Source organism: Leucoraja erinacea, chromosome 9 (genome assembly GCF_028641065.1).
Source record: "Leucoraja erinacea ecotype New England chromosome 9, Leri_hhj_1, whole genome shotgun sequence".
NCBI classification, from domain to species: domain Eukaryota; kingdom Metazoa; phylum Chordata; class Chondrichthyes; order Rajiformes; family Rajidae; genus Leucoraja; species Leucoraja erinaceus.
This window is the reverse complement of record NC_073385.1, coordinates 40,803,112-40,822,884: the sequence shown is the minus strand read 5'-3', so window position 1 is coordinate 40,822,884 and position 19,773 is coordinate 40,803,112. Positions and strand designations below refer to the sequence as shown.

At 41.7% G+C, this 19,773-nt stretch overlaps 1 protein-coding gene across 1 annotated transcript in view; it reads right to left on the bottom strand.

Annotated features, from left to right (window-relative positions):
- Positions 1–13,698, bottom strand: part of inf2 (inverted formin 2) — an 81,626-nt gene extending 67,928 nt beyond the window's left edge. Inside the window, exon 1 of the mRNA XM_055640632.1 lies at positions 13,150–13,698. The gene's annotated coding sequence lies outside the window, so the exon portion shown is untranslated. The remainder of the gene's footprint in view (positions 1–13,149) is intronic.
- Positions 13,699–19,773: the final 6,075 nt, after the last annotated feature.

Here is a 19,773-nt window from a genome sequence, read left to right as displayed (position 1 = left end):
ATTCCCATAGCGGAACCAATTTATCATACACCATGAACTAAAAATGAAAAACAGCCTCAGGGATTTTCCATACAAGGATTTTAAATTAGACTTTCTTTTTCCATGACTTCAAAGAAGGTTTTCTCAATTTGCTCCATTTAGATCAAACAAACAGTTGCTTGCAAATTGGAAAGTTTATTTCAGAATGTTCCTTTTCATTTGGCTGTCTGGAAGCATGAGGAACTGCGAAACAATGTTTCCATGGCCTGGTTTAGTTTAGTTCTGAGTCTGCACTGGCCATTGATCACCTGTATACCATTTCTATGTTATTCGACTTTGACAACCTACACACTAGGGGCAATTTACAGAAGTCAATTGACCTACAAATCTGCGTCTTTGGAGTGTGGGAGAAATCCGGAGCACTCGGAGAAATCCCATGTGGTTACAGTACAAACTCCATACAGACAGCACCCGAGCTCAGGATCGAACCCAGGTCTCTGGCGCCGTGAGGCAGCAGCTTTACTGCTGCCCCACTGTGCCGGCCCTTGGGAGATTTTTGGTGTTTGTCAGACAGGAACGGCAAAGGTGTGTAAAAGCTCCATGTGGTAGTCTCTGATTCACATTGATAAATCCTATCAATGATGGATTTCTAAACTGCCTCAAGAATAAACTTTATTCTTTAAAAAGGAATTTTTGCAAGATAAAAGGTGCATCTATTTTTAAATGTATTTTTTCTGATCGGGTTGATTAGACTCATGTGACAATGTTGGTTCATCTATTTCTAGTTAATTTGTTCTCGTGAAGTATGATACCTCCTTTAATTCCAGGTGATTGTTCTAGTTGCTGCTAACGATCAAAGAAGAGTTTGAAGTATTTATTTGTAAATGGCTGGGCATAGTTTTTACCAGCATGTGCCCAAGTCAAGTTATCATTTAAAAATAAATTGGATAGTTATATGGACGGGAAAGGTATGGAGGGTTATGGTCTGAATGCAGGTGTATGGGACTAGGGGAGAATACGTGTTCGGCACGGACTAGAAGGGTTGAGATGGCCTGTTTCCATGCTGTAATTGTTATATGGTTATATGGTTATATGGTTATGTGGCTTCTGGACATTCAGACCAATCAGCAAGCTCTGACAGGATCTCAGGAGGATGGTGATATGTTCTATATTTGTGGCTGAACATGGTTGTGAATGCTTCATCATTCCCATGCTAAGCCCAACCAATGTTGAGGATGGAGATATATCAAGTCAAGTTGAGTTTATTGTCAAATGCACGTTCATTAAGGTTCAGGCACAATGAAAGTTTTGCTTGCAGTAGCATCACAGGGACATATTTCAGAGGAGTCTGATGTATTTACATCCCCTCTTTCATATCTAAGATGCCTCATTCTCCAAAATTTCTACTCCAAGCTGCAGTACTCCTTTTTATTTGGCCCCACACCTCTGACCCCATCACAGGCTTTTCTTCCTGATATCCCAAATAGTCACGCATCAGCACATATATGTAGTCAGATTTGAGTTCACCATCAAGGTTCTGAGGCAGTCTGTTTTTGGAATTGAGATTGATTTAGATGATTCTGTGCTACCTAGAATGAGTGAACTTTCAGAGGTATGGTCAAAATTGATGAGTCCAAAATGGAGGCATTAATCTTCAGAATGTTTGAGTTGGGGTGGTAAGTTTCGAGGCAGTCTGTTTTTGTGCTGATCTAAAAGCCACTTAAATGCGACTATCGTATCTGCCTCCACCACTACCCCTGGCAGCATGTTCCAGGGTCCTACCACTCTCTGTGTAATAATAAAACTTGCCCCACGCATCTCCATTAAACTTTCTCTCCTCTTACCTTATAGCTATGCCCTCCAGTGTTTGACATTATCTTCCTGGGACAAAGGTTCTGACTGTCTACCCTTTCTTTTCCTCTCATAATTATATGTACTTTGATCAAATCTCCCGTCAACCTCTGATGTTCCAGAGAATGCAATCCAAGTTTATCCAACTTCTCCTTATTCTTGTGAACATCCTGTTACTTTTTGTACTATATGTTCATTGGCTTTCAAGATCTTAGGGCTAACAGAATCAAGGGATATGTGGAGAAAGCAGGAATGAGGTACTGATTTTGGATGATCAGCCATGATCATATTGAATGGCGGTGCTGGCTCGAAGGGCCGAATGGTCTACCCTTGCACCTATTTTCTATGTTTCAATGATTAGATTGCTAACTTACTGAACAACAAACATCTATGTTTAAGTAAAATAAAATTACAAGTTCTTATTGGATTGAACCTTTTACCTTGATCACAGACCAGTGACCTGTGGTAGCAATCCTTGATCCTCAGAAGCATTACTGACAAGGGTCACTTTGTAAAGACCGGTCATTATATCAGCTCCATATGATTATACGAGAACATAACATTTCAAACAAAGTGCTGTTGCATAAATCTTGCCGAGGATATTATATAAGAATTTAGGCATGTGAAAGTGTGACCTTTTCACCGAAAATAGTGGAAGATAATTTTCCAATGACTGCAGTGGAAATAGCTAAAAATAATACAAATGGGCATTGTTCTAAAATGGGGGGAAAAACCTTTAAAAAGATAGTCTGAACGAGGCAAATACTGTAATTAACAAAATGATTTGTTGAGGGAATAAGATTATAATTATCACATTTAGTCACATTAAATGTGTTGAGCAGACAAATTTTGGAAGCGCTTGGTATTGAGCCGTCTATTATCAATATTTGGATTTTTTCTTTTGCATGCCTCATGTAATTAGTTTTTAAAACAAAATGGTGTTAAACACGCATTATTTCCATCTTTCAGGCTGCGTGGTCAATGAGAATTGTGAAAGAAATACCGTACAAACGATTATGACAAGGCTCCTCAAGTTTAGAAATGAGTCATCCATTAGCAATCAACAGTTAAGTTGTTTTTCACATCAAGATATACAGAAGACTCAGGACAAAATTGATCTTCAACCAAAATTTAAGGAGAGAATAACAGTTGACACAAAAATAAAATAACAGTTCAAGCTATGAACGAAACAATCCAAACAGGAGTTTGTGTGTTGACAGCAGTTACAAACCTGGCATTTGGAGATCATTTGTTGGAGTGATAGCTGAAGTACGAGATAGAAAGAGAATTCTTATGAAATTATGAGATTATTTAACATATATACAGTGGTAGAGTTGCTAGAGACCCAGATTTGATCCTGACTGCGGGTGTTGTCTGTATGGAGTTTGCAAGTTCTCTCTGTGACCATGTGGGTTTTTTCCGGGTGTTCCGGTTTCCCCCCACATTCCAAAGACGTGCAGGTTTGTAGGCTAATTGTCCTCTGTAAATTGTCCCTAGTGAGTGGGATAGAACTAGTGTATGGGTGATCATTGTTCAGCACGGACTTGGTGGGCCGAAGGGCCTGTTTCCAATTGTATCTTTAAAACTCAAACAAAAGATCTAAAAGCACATAATTCCTGCAGAAAAATTGAGAATATTGGAGAGCTATGTGATTCTGTGGGTATTGCAGAAGTTGATCATTGTAAACTATGAAACACTCAACTAAAATTAATTAACGAAAGTGACACCTTCCACAATGGTTGATTTTATTCCCTGAAGGACAACACTGACCCAGTTTGCTTTTTGACAATGATCCCTATGTTTCACTCCTGCTGGCTTTTTGTTCCACGTTACTTGAAATTAAATTTCCGATTTGCTGTGCTCAGGCCTTCAGTTGAATAGTCCAGGGTTTTGGAAATGTGCCCACTAAATGACACATTTTGAACCTTAACAATGCTAAGTGCAAAATTCTTAAGTGGTTGGACTGGCTAGATGCAGGAAGATTATTCCCGATGTTGGGGAAGTCCAGAACAAGGGGACACAGTTTAAGGATAAGAGGGAAGTTTATTAGGACCGAGATGAGAAAATCATTTTTTTCACAGAGAGTGGTGAATCTGTGGAATGCTCTGCCACAGAAGGTAGTTGAGGCCAGTTCATTGGCTATATTTAAGAGGGAGTTAGATGTGGCCCTTGTGGCTAAAGGGATCAGGGGGTATTGAGAGAAGGCCGGTATGGGATATTGATTTGGATGATCAGCCAAGATCATATTGAATGGCAGTGCAGGCTCGAAGGGCCGAATGGCCTACTCCTATACCTATTTTCTATGTTTCTATGTTTCTAAGACCTTTTCCCATACAAAGTCTATATTATTGTTGGTTTTCTGATTGTATTGTAAATTCTGATGCAAGTCTTAAAAGAAGAGGCAGATTTTTAAAATGCTTGTGTGATCAGCTATTGTGAAGATTTACAAAATTGTAGCTTTGAGCTTTCTGAACTAGGAGCTGTGAGTTTCAGATCTCAATTCGTTAAGGCCAGAATACAGAGGAAATGTCTGAAATTCATTCAATTCTGCAGACTTTGTTCCTGATGGCCACTCCCATTTCTGGGCCATACGGTTCTAAGTCAACAAACATGCTGAGTTACCCATGCAGTAAACAAATACATTGGTTGTAGTACATAATATGTATGAGTGCACTTCAAGTCAAGTGAAGAGAGTTTATTGTCATGTGTCCTAGATAGGATAATGAAATTCTTGCTTGCTGCAGCACAACAGAATATTGTAAGCATATATACAGATGAGATCAGTGTGTCCCTATACCCTATATAATATAATATATATATATCGCAGTCGCTGCCTCAAAAAGGCTGCCAGCATCATCAAGGACCCACACCATCCTGGCCACATGCTCATCTCTCCGTTGCGATCAGGTAAAAGGTACAGGAGCTTGAAATCTGCAAAATCCATATATATATATATACACATAAATAAACAGATAAAGTGCAATAGGCTGTTATAGTTCAGAGTTATTTTGAAGTTGTGTTTAATAGTCTGATGGCTGCGGGGAAGAAGTTGTTCCTGAACCTGGATGTTGCAGATTTCAAGTTCCTGTACCTTCTAACTGATGGCAACGGAGAGATGAGCGTGTGGCCAGGATGGTGTGGGTCCTCGATGATGTTGGCAGCCTTTTTGAGGCAGTGATTGCGATAGACCCCCTCGATGGTAGGGAGGTCAGAGCCGGTGATGGCCTGGGCAGTGTTTACAATTTTCTACAGCCACTTCCACTCCTGGACGCTCAAGTTGCCGAACCAAGCCACGATGCAACCGGTCAGCATGCTCTCTACTGTGCACCTGTAGAGGTTTGAGAGAGTCCTCCTTGATATACCGACTCTCCGTAATCTTTTCAGGAAGTAGAGGCGCTGATGTGCTTTCTTTATAATTGCATCATTGTGCTGGGACTTTTAATAACTGTCAGGATAACAGGCACACACAAGCTGTTCATCACCTGAAGCTCGGCCAGCAACATACCGCCCCAGCAATGAACTGTTCCAGCTGCTACGGTCAGGCTAGGGCCTCCGCTGTCATGCTGTGGAAACAGAGAGGATGAGACAGAGTTTCTTCCCACAGGCCATCAGGACTGTAAACTCTATCTCACCAGGGACTAATTTACTAATTTACTGGTAGACAAAAATGCTGGAGAAACTCAGCGGGTGAGGCAGCATCTATGGAGCGAAGGAAATAGGCAACGTTTCGGGTCGAAACCCTTCTTCAGACCCGGATCGTTGCCTATTTCCTTCGCTCCATGGATGCTGCCTCACCTGCTGAGTTTCCCAGCATTTTTGTCTACCTTCGATTTTCCAGCATCCGCAGTTCCTTCTTAAACATTTTTACTAATTTACTGTTGTGTTGTGTCTTTTCTTTCCTAAAATGTAAATACTGGTCCTGTTCTGTTGTTTTTGCACAATCCACAGGCATTGCCACTTTCATTTCACTGCACATCTTGTATGTGTATGTGACAAATAAACTTGACTTGACTTGGACGTCTTTGCAATGTGGGAAGAAACAGGAGCACCCAGAGAAAACCCACGCGGTCACAGAGGGAGAACGTATAAACTCCGTACAATCACAGAAAGATGGTACAAACCTCTCACACATAGCACCAGAGGTCAGGATTGAACCCGGGGTACTGGAAACGTGAAGCAATGGCTCTACCAGCTGTGTCACCGTGTTGCCCATTAAAAGGTGTTTTAAAAAACTTCTTATTAGTCCGAACATCTAAATTACGCAGTCAGTAATTTAATTATTGCCAACACATTATCCTTTATGAAAGCATAGGGCCACTAGAGTATACAGGAGAACATTTCCTTCTTGCCAACGTTGTAGCTCACTCAGCCTCATGGCTTATAGGGGAATAAGCAGGTGAATGGGATTACTCTGTGAGCCAGCACAGACCCGAAGGGTCAAATGGCTCCCTTCTATGTCATTGTGAATTTTGACAAACGACACTGTATCATCAATTTGTGGGTTTTCTCCGGGTGTTTCTATTTTCTCCCACACCCCAAAGGCATGCAGGTTTGTAGGTTAATTGTTTTCTGTAGGCCTGAAGGGTCAGTTTCCATGCTGTATCTCTAAACTAAATCATTAAACTAAACTAAATTAATTTTGTTGCTGTCAGGGTTATTCGAACTGTCCCGTGGTCTCTCAACAGGTTATTGTATGTCAGTCATCTTGTTTCACAACCATACTTCCTTTAGGATAAGCAAGTCATGTGAAAGCTACTTCAGAAGATCTTAGTTATTATTGAGCAAATAAATCTATTCATAACTAAGTCTGCAAGGGCTTTCCTGTCAAATCTAGGAAATGACTCAACACATATAAATGTCATTCTAAATTGTTAGCAATGAACATTGTTGAACTGAAATTTGTATCACACGAGTCTCCCTCCACTCAGTCAGGCAGTCTAAAATTATGCCACCACTTAATATAGGTATGTTGCAAAGCGTACCTGATGCGTCGCTGCTCCAGCCCGTGTGCGCGATTTTGGCGTCGTTTAGAGGGGGGTGGGTTTAAAACGCGATTTTCTCTAGACTGTTCAAATCGAGGATATTCAGCCTAGTTAATTATTAACGAAAATTCGCTGGCAGATTCCCTCGCTTGAGCTATTATTAGTTTTACGAGCTTTGGCTAAGTGTTATAGTAGTTTAACAATTAACCTCTAAACCCCCGACCCCCGGCAACCGGCAGGGTCTCATACAACAGACAACAGGAGGTAGGCTGTTTATTTTTACATTAAAAATGGCTTCTTAAGATCCCTTTATACAAAGTTTAATATTGCGAGTAGCTAATTTTGGCACATTATATCACGCAGTATTTTTCTGGGCATTTGAGGGTACAAATCTAGCGCAATGTGAACGTTCTAAACCAGCGCGTTCACAGGAACCCACTAGAAAGCTGATTTAAATGGACTTTAATTTACAGCAATTGAACACTAAATTCCTTCCATTTAGCCTATAAATTAATGTAAATGAGATTTAAAAATCATGTTTTATTGTGAATTATTTGTGAATATTATTTGGACACAGGCTATTTAAAAATGTTAATCATTTATTAAGAAATGGATAGATGTTTAGATCTAGTAATTGAAGTTTGAAATTAGCTACAATTGGGTAACTAACTAATTATATGCTTTAATTTCAGGTCATCCAAGTAAGATTATTTTATATTTGTTTCAGAATGGTTCAATCTATGATAACTGAAAATTTCATTCAGTTCTCTTAATTTTTAAGAAGGTATGGGCTTTTGACTGTCCATGATCACATCTTTTTTGTTATGTCCATAGAAAATCAATAGGGAACAAGATGCTAATTTCCGAGTATGAAAATGGCCATAACTTTTTAAATAATTGAGATATGGAAGTGAATTAGGTGTCAAAGTAAACTTCTTTTTATGCTTTATCTGATGGGATAAATTGCAGAGTTGATTTTTTAAATCTCAAAATTTTGTAACATTGCGACTTAACAGGGCTGCCAACATTGGGTGAGAGTTGGGATTAAGAAATTGTGAGAGACCAAGCCCGAGGGAGCGTAGTGACCGGGGGTGGTGGGAGGAGGGTGTCCCACCTCCCATTGGTACGGGACTTTTGCATTTTTCAGCTTGAAATTGTGCAATATGGTGCATACTGTAGCGAGTCTTTTAATTTACACTTGAATGCAATATATATGCTTTAAATTGGATTAGCTATGAATAGGGTTAGACTAAATTACATTCCTAATTACATTCCACAGTGGAGCCCAGGCTCTGATCAACATGTGCAGCACATGAATGATCTTAGTATATCCATGTATGGAAATCAGATTATAATCAAACACTTGGCCCATGTTGACCAACCTGGGTCTCACTGCACACCTGGTCCTGGTATTACTCCTGACCCTGACTCCAGTTGCATTCCTTCTCTCATTCCTGACCCTGAGTCCAGCCTTACACCTGGCCTGATCATAGCTGCTTACCTGCTTTGGTTCCCAGTGCTGATCACTCCCCTGGTCCCAGCTTTGACTGCACACCCCGTACTATTCCCGACCTTGACTATGGATGCACACTTGGCCTTGCTCCTAGCCCCTCTGCACTGACAATATATCTGGCCCACACATAAAGCCCCATATCTGACCCCCTGGACTTAACCTATTACGTTCAAGTCCAAAGGTGCTTATCTAATGCAGAAATCTTTTATGGGGCACTTCACAGACCAAATTATCTATAACAAAGTTTGCTACATCCATTGGCTTCCTTGTTATCTAACATACTAGTTACTTTGTCAAAGAAGTCATCAATTGATTGAACACAATTTATCATCCATAAAATTATACTCACTCTGATGTATAAGTATTCGGTTACCATTTCCTTCATTTTCCTAACAAACTGTCCTGAAGTCATTTTCACCCCCAATATTTTCAGTATTGTGCTGTCTTCCTCTCAGCTTGGACATTTCCGAAATGCAAAGTCCAATAACTATATATTTAAGCAATATTATTCTATTAAATGTGATCTTGAGAGTACATCATATTTTCTGTGGTATTCATAACACAACAATGATAAAAAGATCTTTGTTTTGATTGCATCTACCAACATGCATACATTATTATATTACAGTTAATATGTACCAAGGACAATTTTCTTTCCAATGCTCCCCATTCCCAATTACTTTTACATTGAAATGATTAAAATCCAAGTGAAGTTTAAATGGCATCATAAAAGTAAAACCTCTGGAATGGATGATATTAATTACATGGTTGGTTGGGGTCAGTATCAGTACAATTACTATATTAAACTTTGAATCTTCAGATGTCCTGGTTCAAGCTAAAACTAAAGACAAATAATTATATCCTCATTCCCCTGCAAGTATCTCTGTCACTCCTTTAAAATATTCCCCTTCTTTGAACAAGCTCTTAAATATCGCATCTGAATCAGATTCCATCTGATTACACTCCTTGAGGATGTTCATCTATGTGTTCAATTAATAAAACAATGAGATTGGGGACATTTCTATTCAACCTGTCAAAGGAATTTAGGGGGGGGTGGGGGGGGGGGGGGGGGGTTAGAAATAGTCAGTGAGGTATAAACATAATAGTTGAGTGGAAAATGACAATAATGCTACCTTCCCAATATTTAACTGAAGGAAATAATGGGTTATCGGGGCTGTATGTTGTGACAGACAGCCTGACACCTTGCATGTCATTTTAGTATTACAATTATCCCATCCCCCTGGATATTCCAGATTAATAAATTAAGGTTTTGTCAACTAATTACAAATCAGGCTAATTACAAATCAATAACATTAGCCAACTCCGAAACATGAAGCGCTGAGCATTGGGATCCAGACATCATGGACAACTGGCCTCAGTTCCCCGCTCACATCTGGCAGTGCTCTCTGTCTGAACCAGGGGCCACGGAGCGTTTTTGAAAGTGGGGAGGCTGAGCGATCACTGATCACTGGCTTTGGGGGTACCCGGTGAGGGAGTGGAGCAGCCGAGTGCGGAGGGGGTGTGGAAGTGGGGTTGTCCCCCCTCCCAAGGTATTAAAATCATGTTTTAGTGCATTGTAGAAGTATGATTTCAATGTTTTTTGTATGAAGTATTTTTAAGAGGTAACTTTTTAAGGGGTAACTTTATCCACACAAAGGGTGGTGGGTGTATGGAACAAGCTGCCAGAGGAGGTAGCTGAGGTAGGGACCATCCCAACATTTAAGAAACAGTTAGACTGATACATGGATAGGGCAGGTTTGGAGGGATATGGACCAAAAGCAGGTAGCGTAGCTGGGACATGTTGGCGGGTGTGGGCAAGTTGCGCAGAAGGGCCTGTTTTCACACTGTATCACTCTATGACTACATTATACCTCCACCATGCATGAATGCTTCAAAATCAAGTGGTCGAGGTTTATTGCCAAATACTCAAGCATAGAAACATAGAAAATAGGTGCAGGAATAGGTCATCGGCCCTTTGAGCCAGCACTGCCATTCAATATGATCATGGCTATTCATCTAAAATCAGTACCTCTTTCCTGTTTTTTCCCCATATCCCTTGATTTCATTAGCCCCAAGAACTAAATGTAACTCTCTCTTAAAAACATCCAGTGAATTGGCCTGCACTGCCTTCTATGGCAGAGAATTCCACAGATTCACAACACTCTGTGTGAAGAACGTTTGTCTTTATCTCAGTCCTAACTGGCCTACCCTTTATTCTTAAACTGTGTCCCTGGTTCTGAACTCCCCCAACATAGGGAACATTTTTTCCTGCAGTTACAGTAAGTGGAAATCTAGCAGGCAAGCAGGGTGCTTTCTCCAACCACTCCCATTTGAAGTCCACTATCTTCCACCGTTTCTACCCAGTGCTTGATACTTACTTCCAGCAGCCATTGGTTGTCCTCCAGGATGCACCAAGCCGCAGCCTGATCCATGCCGGTCACCTGGGCGAATTTGGCACAGAGACTCTCACGGCAGCAGCGCAATGCTTCCAACGCCTCCGATGGCCCAAGACTCTTGCACTGAGGCTGCTCCATAGCCGGAGTTGCAGTGAGCGACTCGCCAGCCCCGCTCCCCGTCCGCATCTGTCCAAGCCCCTGCTTCTGCTTCCAACAACCATGGCCCATGCAGTTGATATTAGTTTTGAAATTTTCGTTGATCACAGAATTTCTCACGACAGAGCGTGAGGAATTTGTGCTCAGCATGAGAATTTGACAAAATGCGTGATTCTCACGCTCAATGCATGGGAGTTGGCAGCCCTGCCTCTATATCCCCCTATCTCCCCCTCTCTCTCTCCCACCTCTCTTTCTCCCCTCTCTCTCCACCCCTCTCTCTCCATCCCTCACTCTCCCCTCCTCTCTCTCTCCCCCACTCTCTCTCCCCCACTCTCTCTCTCTCTCTCTCTCTCCCCCCTCTCTTTCCCTCTCTCTCTCACTCTCTCTCTCTCTGCTCTCTTTCTCTCTCTCTCTCTCTCTCTCTCTCTCTCACCCCCTCTCTCTCCCTCTCACTCTCTCTCTCTCTCTCCCCTCTCTCTCTGCTCTCTCTCTCTCTCTCTCTCTGTCTCTCTCCCTCTCTCTCTCTCTCCTCCCCCTCTCTCCCCCCCCCCCCCCTCCCCTTCTCTCTCTCTCTCCCTGTCTCTCCCTCTCTCTCTCTCTCTCTCTCTCTCTCTCCCCCCCTCTCTCCCCCCTCTCACTCTTCCCCTCCCTCTCACCCCTCTCTCTCTCTTCCCCCTCTCTCCCACCTCACTCTCCCCCCCTCTCCCTCCTCTCTCTCCCTCTGTCTCACCCCCTCTCTCTCTCCCCCCTCTCTCTCTCTCCCTGTCTCCTTTCCCTCTCTCTCTCCCCCTCCCTTTGAGAGTCTCTGTCCCTTCGGAACAGAGACTCTCATGGCAGCGGCGCAACACTTCCGACGCCTCCGACGGCCCGGGACTCTTGCACTGAGGCTGCTCCATGGCCGGAGCTGCAGCGAGCCACTCACCAGCCCCGAAAACACTCACCAGCCCGGCAAACACTCACCAGCCCCGCAAACACTCACCAGCCCCGCGAACACTCGCCAGCGCCGGCTCCCCGCATCTGGCCCCGTCGTTGGTTCTGCTTCCATCCCTCCTTCAGCACCGGCTCTCCAACACCCGCGGCCCATGCAGTTTATATGAGTTTTGAAATTTTCGTTGATCACAGAATTTCTCATGACAGAGCGTGAGAAATTTGTGATCAACGTGAGAGCGTGAGAATTTGCCCGAATGCATTATTCTCACGCTCAAAGCGTGAGAGTTGGCAGCCCTGACTTAATCACATCAGATCTGTGGTAACTTTCACACGTAAACATTCCTTGGTCTAGTCTGGAGTCATAATAACCTCCACAATGTGCATTCATTACATTATGTGCTGAGCTTTTTAATGTTTTATTTTTAACCCCGCAAGTGTACTCTGGTTCCTTTTCTGCAATATGAAAAATAAACTTAAATGAAAGATAGGCACAAAATGCTGGGGTAACTCAATGGGTCAGGCAACGTCTCTGGAGAACACGGATAGGTGATGTTTTGGGTCGGGACCATTCTTCAGACTCCATTTTCTCCAGAGATGCTGCCTGACCTACTGAATTATTCCAGCATTTTGTGTCTATTATTGATATAACCCAGCATCTGCAGTACATAGCAACTTAAATGATTCAGAGTAAATTCGGTCCGTTTCTGTAACATTCTTAATTCTGAGTCATAGAATTGAGACACGTGTGCTAGTTCAGCACATTAATGGTTACCGAGGGTGTGGTGCACTATTGAGTGTGACAGCTAACAGCTGGAATGTTAAACCTGTCTGCAACGAACTTAGTTGATGCAATGGTACATTTGAATGAAGAACAGCTAGTTTTGATACCTCAACCAGTATTTCTACTTTTTATTTACAGTATACAGCAGCAATAATTAATAAATCTTTAAAATTAATTAATTATTTAAATTAAAATACTGGTATTGTAATTGAATGTTCATCTGTAGAATGTGTTGTTTGCAAACTGGACGCTGTATTAAACTAAACAGAACACGTACTTGCTAAACAGAAATGTCTACACTTTGTAAAGTTCTTTACCGAGTTTGAAATGTATTGAGTCAATGAACTATAAAGACCCTTCTCCAAACTGTGAACAAAAGTATTGATTTAAACATTGGAAGATTTCACAAAGGAAAGTTTATTTGTGATATTTTGTGGAATTATTGAAAGTGTTTGCAAAATCTATGTAGGATCGTTTCAATATAGAGGTTCAAATCACGATCTTATTTAAACTACTTTTAAAAATATTTTTGCATCTGAATTTGAATGTTTTGCCACTTACCAATAACTTCCAGATGTACAGATGTGGATTTTTGTCTCCTTTAAGCAGCCGTTAAAGCCAAGTTTCATGTAGCTTTCTTCCATCAGTTGTGTGTGTGTGTGTTACTTTTTCAGCCTTGATGTACAATCTGAGCAGCAAACATGACCTCAGCCCCACTCCTTCCCAATCAGCATGGCTCACCATATCAGGGGTGTAGTCACTGGACTCCTCCTCGCCGCCTGTGCTCAGAACATTCATTAGCACAGTTTTCACCCACTGCTGAAAGTCTGCTGTATAAATGCTGCTTTGAATTCCTCTAGAATTTGCCTGAAACAAGGCTGCGGAGTCATATTTCACAACTGAGAGAAACACACATTCCATGCTTTCGTCACATGACATTCGTTTAACAATAATATCCTTGCTCCTCTGTTCAAAGTTTGTGGAAATTAACTTCAACTTCAGACGTTTTCAGAGTAAAGCAAAGTTGTTTTAATGACTATTACAATTAATGGCTTGGGAATGAAAAATCCCATTTAAAAGCCTCATTTAATAAAAAAAATATGTGAGTGCAGTCAGATGTGGCGCGTTGCATTTATTTGCTGCATTTCAAGAATCATTCAGGCGACTTTAACACTTTATTGGCTGCACATAATATTTGTTCAGTGCAGAGAAATTTCCGTTGCTTTAATTCAAATTAGTTTAATTTAGATTAGAGATAGAGCGTGGAAACAGGCCCTTCTGTCCACCGAGTCCACGCTAACCAGCGATCACCCATATACTCGTTCTATCCTACACACTAGGGACAATTTATAGAAGGCCAATTAACCGACAAACTTGGACGTCTTTAGTACGTGGCAAGAAATCGAAGCACCCAAAGAAAACCCACGTGGTCACAGGGAGAATGTATAGACTACATATAGACAGCACCAATAGTCAGGATCTAACCCGGGCCTCTGATGCTGTATGGCTGCAACTCTACTGCGCCACTGTGCCACGTGTTATTCCTAATTCTATTTGTTTGGTTTAGAATTCAAATGATTTTTGTTTATATTTAGGAATTTCTTCAGCCAAATTAAAAACCCATGTTCCAGCGGACACTTTTAGAAAGTGCCTCCAACATATATATGCTTAATGGTACTTCGTTGTCATTTGTACCTTGGTACAGTGAAATTATTTTTTTGCATACACTTCAATAACATTTTACCATACATAGGACAACCATACACAAGTAGAGAGGGCATAGTCTCAAAATAAAAATATGTACCTTTAGAAGGGGGATATGGTGGATCTTTACGAGAATGATCTTGGAGATGATTGGAATAATGTATAAGGAGCATTTGAAAGCTCTGGGCCTGTACTCACTAGAGTTTAGAAGGATGAGGAGGGTAGCTCATGAAAACCACCAAATAATAAAAGACCTGGGTAGAGTGGATGTGGAGAGGATGTGTCCGTAATGAGAGAATCTAGGATCAGAGGGCACAGCCTCAGAATAACACACCCTTAAGGGGCTGTCCCACTGCGGCGACCTAATCTGTGAGTTTAGAAGAGTTTGCTCTCGACTCAAACTCGCAGCATGGTCAACACATGGTCCTAGGAGTTCCTATGAGGTCATTGGAACTCTCCTTCATGCTCGAGGTAAGTTCCCGCATACTCGAGGCCTCAGTTTGGACGAGGAACATTTTTCAGCATGTTGAAAATTTTTCCGCGAGTAAAAATTGGTCGGCATGGTTCTTTTGAACTCGTTGTGTAGTGGAGCGGGGTCGCTATGTAGTTATAGGCAGTCGAAGGAAATAGGCAACGCCCCATAGATGCTGCCTCACCCGCTGAGTTTCTCCAGCATTTTTGTCTACCTTCGATTTTCCAGCATCTGCAGTTCCTTCTTAAACAGCAAAAAGACTATACATGATTACAATCAAACCGTCCACAGTGCACAGATACAGGATAAAAGCTATAACGTTTAGTGCCATTGCCGTAATCAATAGCAGTAATTTAGAATGCTGAATTGTACGGATGGATCAAGATAAATTGTGTGTGCCTGCTGCAACAAGTATGCTGTGGCTTTTTGAAAATAATTGATACATTCGGCTTGCCCATATCCTTGTGCACATGACAAGTTTCATGGTTTCTCCATGAATCACTAAGTGAGTAGAACCCTTGCTGGGTGTGCCTGATAACCACAAATAATTACCTGATGTGTTGGTGTGGATGCCGGAATGATAAATGCTGACGGTAAAATGGAAATGGCAACAGATACCAAGACCCTCCTTATAGCTGCATGGGACTAATTGCCACCTAACTGGACCATGCGTCTTTAGTTTAGTTATTTTAGTTCATTTTAGTTCATTTTAGTTTATTAGTGTCATGTGTACCGAGGTACAGTGAAAAGCTATTTTTGTTGCTATCCAATTAGTGGAAAGACTATACATGATTACAATCAAACCATTGACAGTGCACAGCTACAGGATAAAGTGTCTAGCGCTTAGTGCTGGAAAAGGTCTGGTAAAGTCCAATTACATTTAGTTTGAGGGTCTCGAATGAGGTAGATGGTAGGTGTGTAAGAAGGAACTGCAGATGCTGGTTTAAACCGAAGATAGACACAAAAAGCTGGAGTAACTCAGCGGGACAGGCAGCATCTCTGGAGAGAAGGAATGGGTGACGTTTCGGGTCGAGACCCTTCTTCAGACAGATGGGAGGTTAGGACTGCTCTCTCGCTGGTAAGAGGACCATTGAGTTTCCTGGACCTCGACCATCTAACCTGATGTATAACCTTTTCCAGGTGGCATCATTTCTTTCACAAACACAAAATAGTCTTGGCCCCTGTATCTAGTTTTATTCACATCAATTCAGACTCATCAAAGACCAGGCATGCTGAGAGGGATGAAGCTGTTCTCTGAAGGAACTTCAACTCTTTTTAGGCATCTCCGAATTTTCTTTATTTCAATGAGATGTTCCCCCAGGTCCTCTAAATGAACTATGCATGATCTCTGCTGAATTCTTTCCCTGCAATACCTTCCTGGAACCCCTGTCCCTACACCTTCGGGCAGCTTTACAGGGCACATTTCAGCTGCTCTCTGCCAGTAACTCAGCGGATCAGACAGCATCTCTGGTGAAAAGGAATAGGTTGGATTATTGTCATTTAGTAAAGCAAAATTTCCAGTGTTATTTCAGCAAATGTCTGCTGTAGCTCTACAAGTCATTGGCGAGACCACACTTTAGACTTTACTGTAGAGATACAGTGCGGAAACAGGCCCTTCAGCCCACCGAGTCCGCGCCGACCAGCGATCACCCCATACAATGGCACTATCCTACACATGAGGGACAATTTACAGAAGCCAATTAACCAACAAATGTGTACATCTTTGGAGTGTGGGAGGAAACTGAAGCACCTGGTGAAAACCCTCAAGGTCACAGGGAGAACATAAAACTCAATTCAGACAGCACCTGAGGTCAAGGTCGAACCTGGGTCTCTGGAGCTGTGAGGCAGCAGCTCTAGCGCCCCAGGCACAGTGTGCAATTGTGTTCACCAAGTTTTAGGATCGATGAACAGGATGCAGACAAGATTCACCTGGATGCTCCCTGGGCTTGAGTTCATAGGGAGAAGTTGGATAAGCTAGGACGTTTCTCTTTGGAGCATAGGAGGCTGGGGTTTGATTTATTGAGATGTACAAGATCAGTGACGGACTGGGTCTAAAAATATTGGTTGCCAGGAGACAAAGGGGGCCCACTTCATCAGGGGCCCCACTTGATATAGGGGCCCCACTTGATATAGGGGGCCCACTTCATCAGGGGCACACTTGCCATCTGCCATTGGCCAGTCCGCCACGGTACAAGATCATGGGGGGCACAGATAAAGTATGTTTCCCAGGATACAGGAATCTAAAACTTGAGAGGAGAGATTTAAGAGGCAACTTGGAGGCAACTTTTTCTCTCTGAAGGTAATTTGTATCTGGAATGTGCTATCAGAGGAAGTTATAAAATAATTTGGACTGATATATGAATAGGATGTGTTTAAAGGGATGTGCGCCAAATGCAGACAAAGGGGACTATCCCAGTATATCAACTTGTACCTGTTTTGTGTTGTATAGCTCTATGACTCTAAGACTCCATGTCAAGTTTATTCTGATATACACAAGTACAGTGAATTCTACAAGACAATTCTGTAACTGATTAGCTCAGGAGAAAATATAATCAATGACCAGATGAAATTGTTTTTTACCACAGTGATGTGAAGACCATTTTTCAGATTGGTATATTTGTTCCCATTGTTTTAAGAAACAAAGTTGGCAGCAGGATTTTTAAAGGCAGATTTCCTAATTTTTGCATGAATAGGCTGCACAGATTTTAATCTAATGAGAATATGCCATGGGCAAGATTTCAGTAGTGTTGTCAGAGTTTCTTGAAGGAGACTGTGAATGTAAAATACCTACTTCATTGATTGAATGCAACAATAAAAAATCTGCAGATGTTGTAACTGCAGCAAAAAACAGAAAATGCGATAAAGACTTAGGAGATTGGACAGCATCTGTGGCGAGAGAAATTTATCAGAATGATCCTATTGTGAGACGTAGGAAAATTTAGAAGACAAAAAAATGGGAGTTGGGGAGAACAGAAGGAATTTCTACGACTAGTTTAGTTTAGTTTAGAGATACAGCGTAGATGCAGGTGCTTCGGTCTTCCAAGTCCGCACCTACCAACGGTCACCCATACACTCGTTCTATCCTTCACTCGGGAAATTTACAGGTCAATTAACCTACAAACCTGCATGTGTTTGATGTGGGAGGAAACGCAAGATCGAACCTTACATCTCTCGCACTGTAAAACAGCAACTTTACCGCTGCGCCACTACGTGGGGGGCGGAGTCAGAGGAAAGTACTGGAATTTTTTTTTGAAAAACGCCAATCAGTCATTACCATGTGAAAACCCCCCACCGCCCATCCCACTCCCCACAAGAAAAGTTATGTAAATGAAATCTCTCCCCTATTCCACCCCCCACACACTAACGCTCCCCCACACACACACTTTCGCCATCCACACACACTAACCCCCCCACAAAGACAAACCCCCCCACACAACACCCCCCCCTCACATACACTAACCCCCGCACACACACACTAACCCCCCCCACACACACACACTAACCCCCCCACGGGACAAAGGTGAGTAAGGTGGGTGGCAGCTGAGATCCCATTGTCGAGTGGCGGAATGTTCACGCAGCATATGTAAATGAGATCCCATTGTGATTGGAGGACTGTGAGATGCCATTGTGACGTCATAGCTGCAACTGCCAGAAAACTCACGGCACAGTCACAGTTATTCTTCTCAAAGTGGGCTTTTTTAAATGTTTAAATGTCAATAACTTGTGAAATATAACATAAATCTGAACGAAACTTTATACAAACAACCACGAGACAAAGGCGAGTAAGGTGGTGCAAAACCTTTTGCGCTATTGTGTAGCGTTTTGGCATAGTTCCATGAGCACACTCACACGCCCACACACACACACACACACACACACACACACACACACACACACACACACACACACACACACACACACACACACACACACACACACACACACACATGCAGACAGACGTCCAAACTAGATGAGAGTTTTAGTAATAAACAAGTGTTTTTGTAATATATAGATAGATAGATATGTAATTAAACCGTGCAAATTTTATGGATAGAAAGCTTCAATAACAGAATTGAGAGCTACCTTTACTACACGTTTTGCCAGAAAGTGAAAGCATGTCCTTATTTTTCCCCTGTTTGTTTTTTCATAGAACTTATATAATATTAATCAACAACATTTTAAATGGTAAAGGCTTCCTGAATTGGCATGAAGCATAATTTTAGTTATATTATCATTCTGAGTTATGAATAACATGAAATTTGATCTCTAAATTGCGCCCTTGCTCCTGAACACCCAAACATAAAATATTGTGATGTACACTAAAAGTAGACATTTTATGTTAATTTGTACACTAGATTTATGATTATGGATTCTAGAATTCTGGCTCCATATATCTCAGGTGGGATGAATCATTTTTGCAAGGAGGTATTTAATCATTTTTATTCTAGTTAGTGAAAGAAGGAACTTCTTGTGTGAATTGAGAAGTTGTAGTCTACTTATTCTCCATTTATTTCATGTGCTTTTCATGTTTACTTCTGCAAATATTACAAATGCAAGTAGAATATCAATGATAATACTGATGTTTGTGCAGCCTGTAAGATAATTAGCTTTGTTGGTCTGGCTGAACATATTTACTTGGGGAACACGCTAATAGAATGTTTTGGAGATGAAAATGTTAAGATTTCAGCTATCACTGTAACATGATGTATAATGTTTAAAAAACACCCATAAATTAAATAAAATATCACCTTGCCATTCAAACATCCTGTATTCACCCACAAATTATTTACACTTCTGCTCATAGAACATAACACATGACAGCACAGGAAGGCCAGCAATGTTTATGGTGAACTTAATGCCAAGTTAAACTGATCTGAACTCATCTGCCTGTACATGACTCGTATCTCTCTATTTCCCTGCACTTCCATGTGCCAATCTAAAAGCCACTTAAACACCGCTATTGTATTTGTCTCCACCACCACTCCTGGCAATGCGTTCCAGGCCCCTGC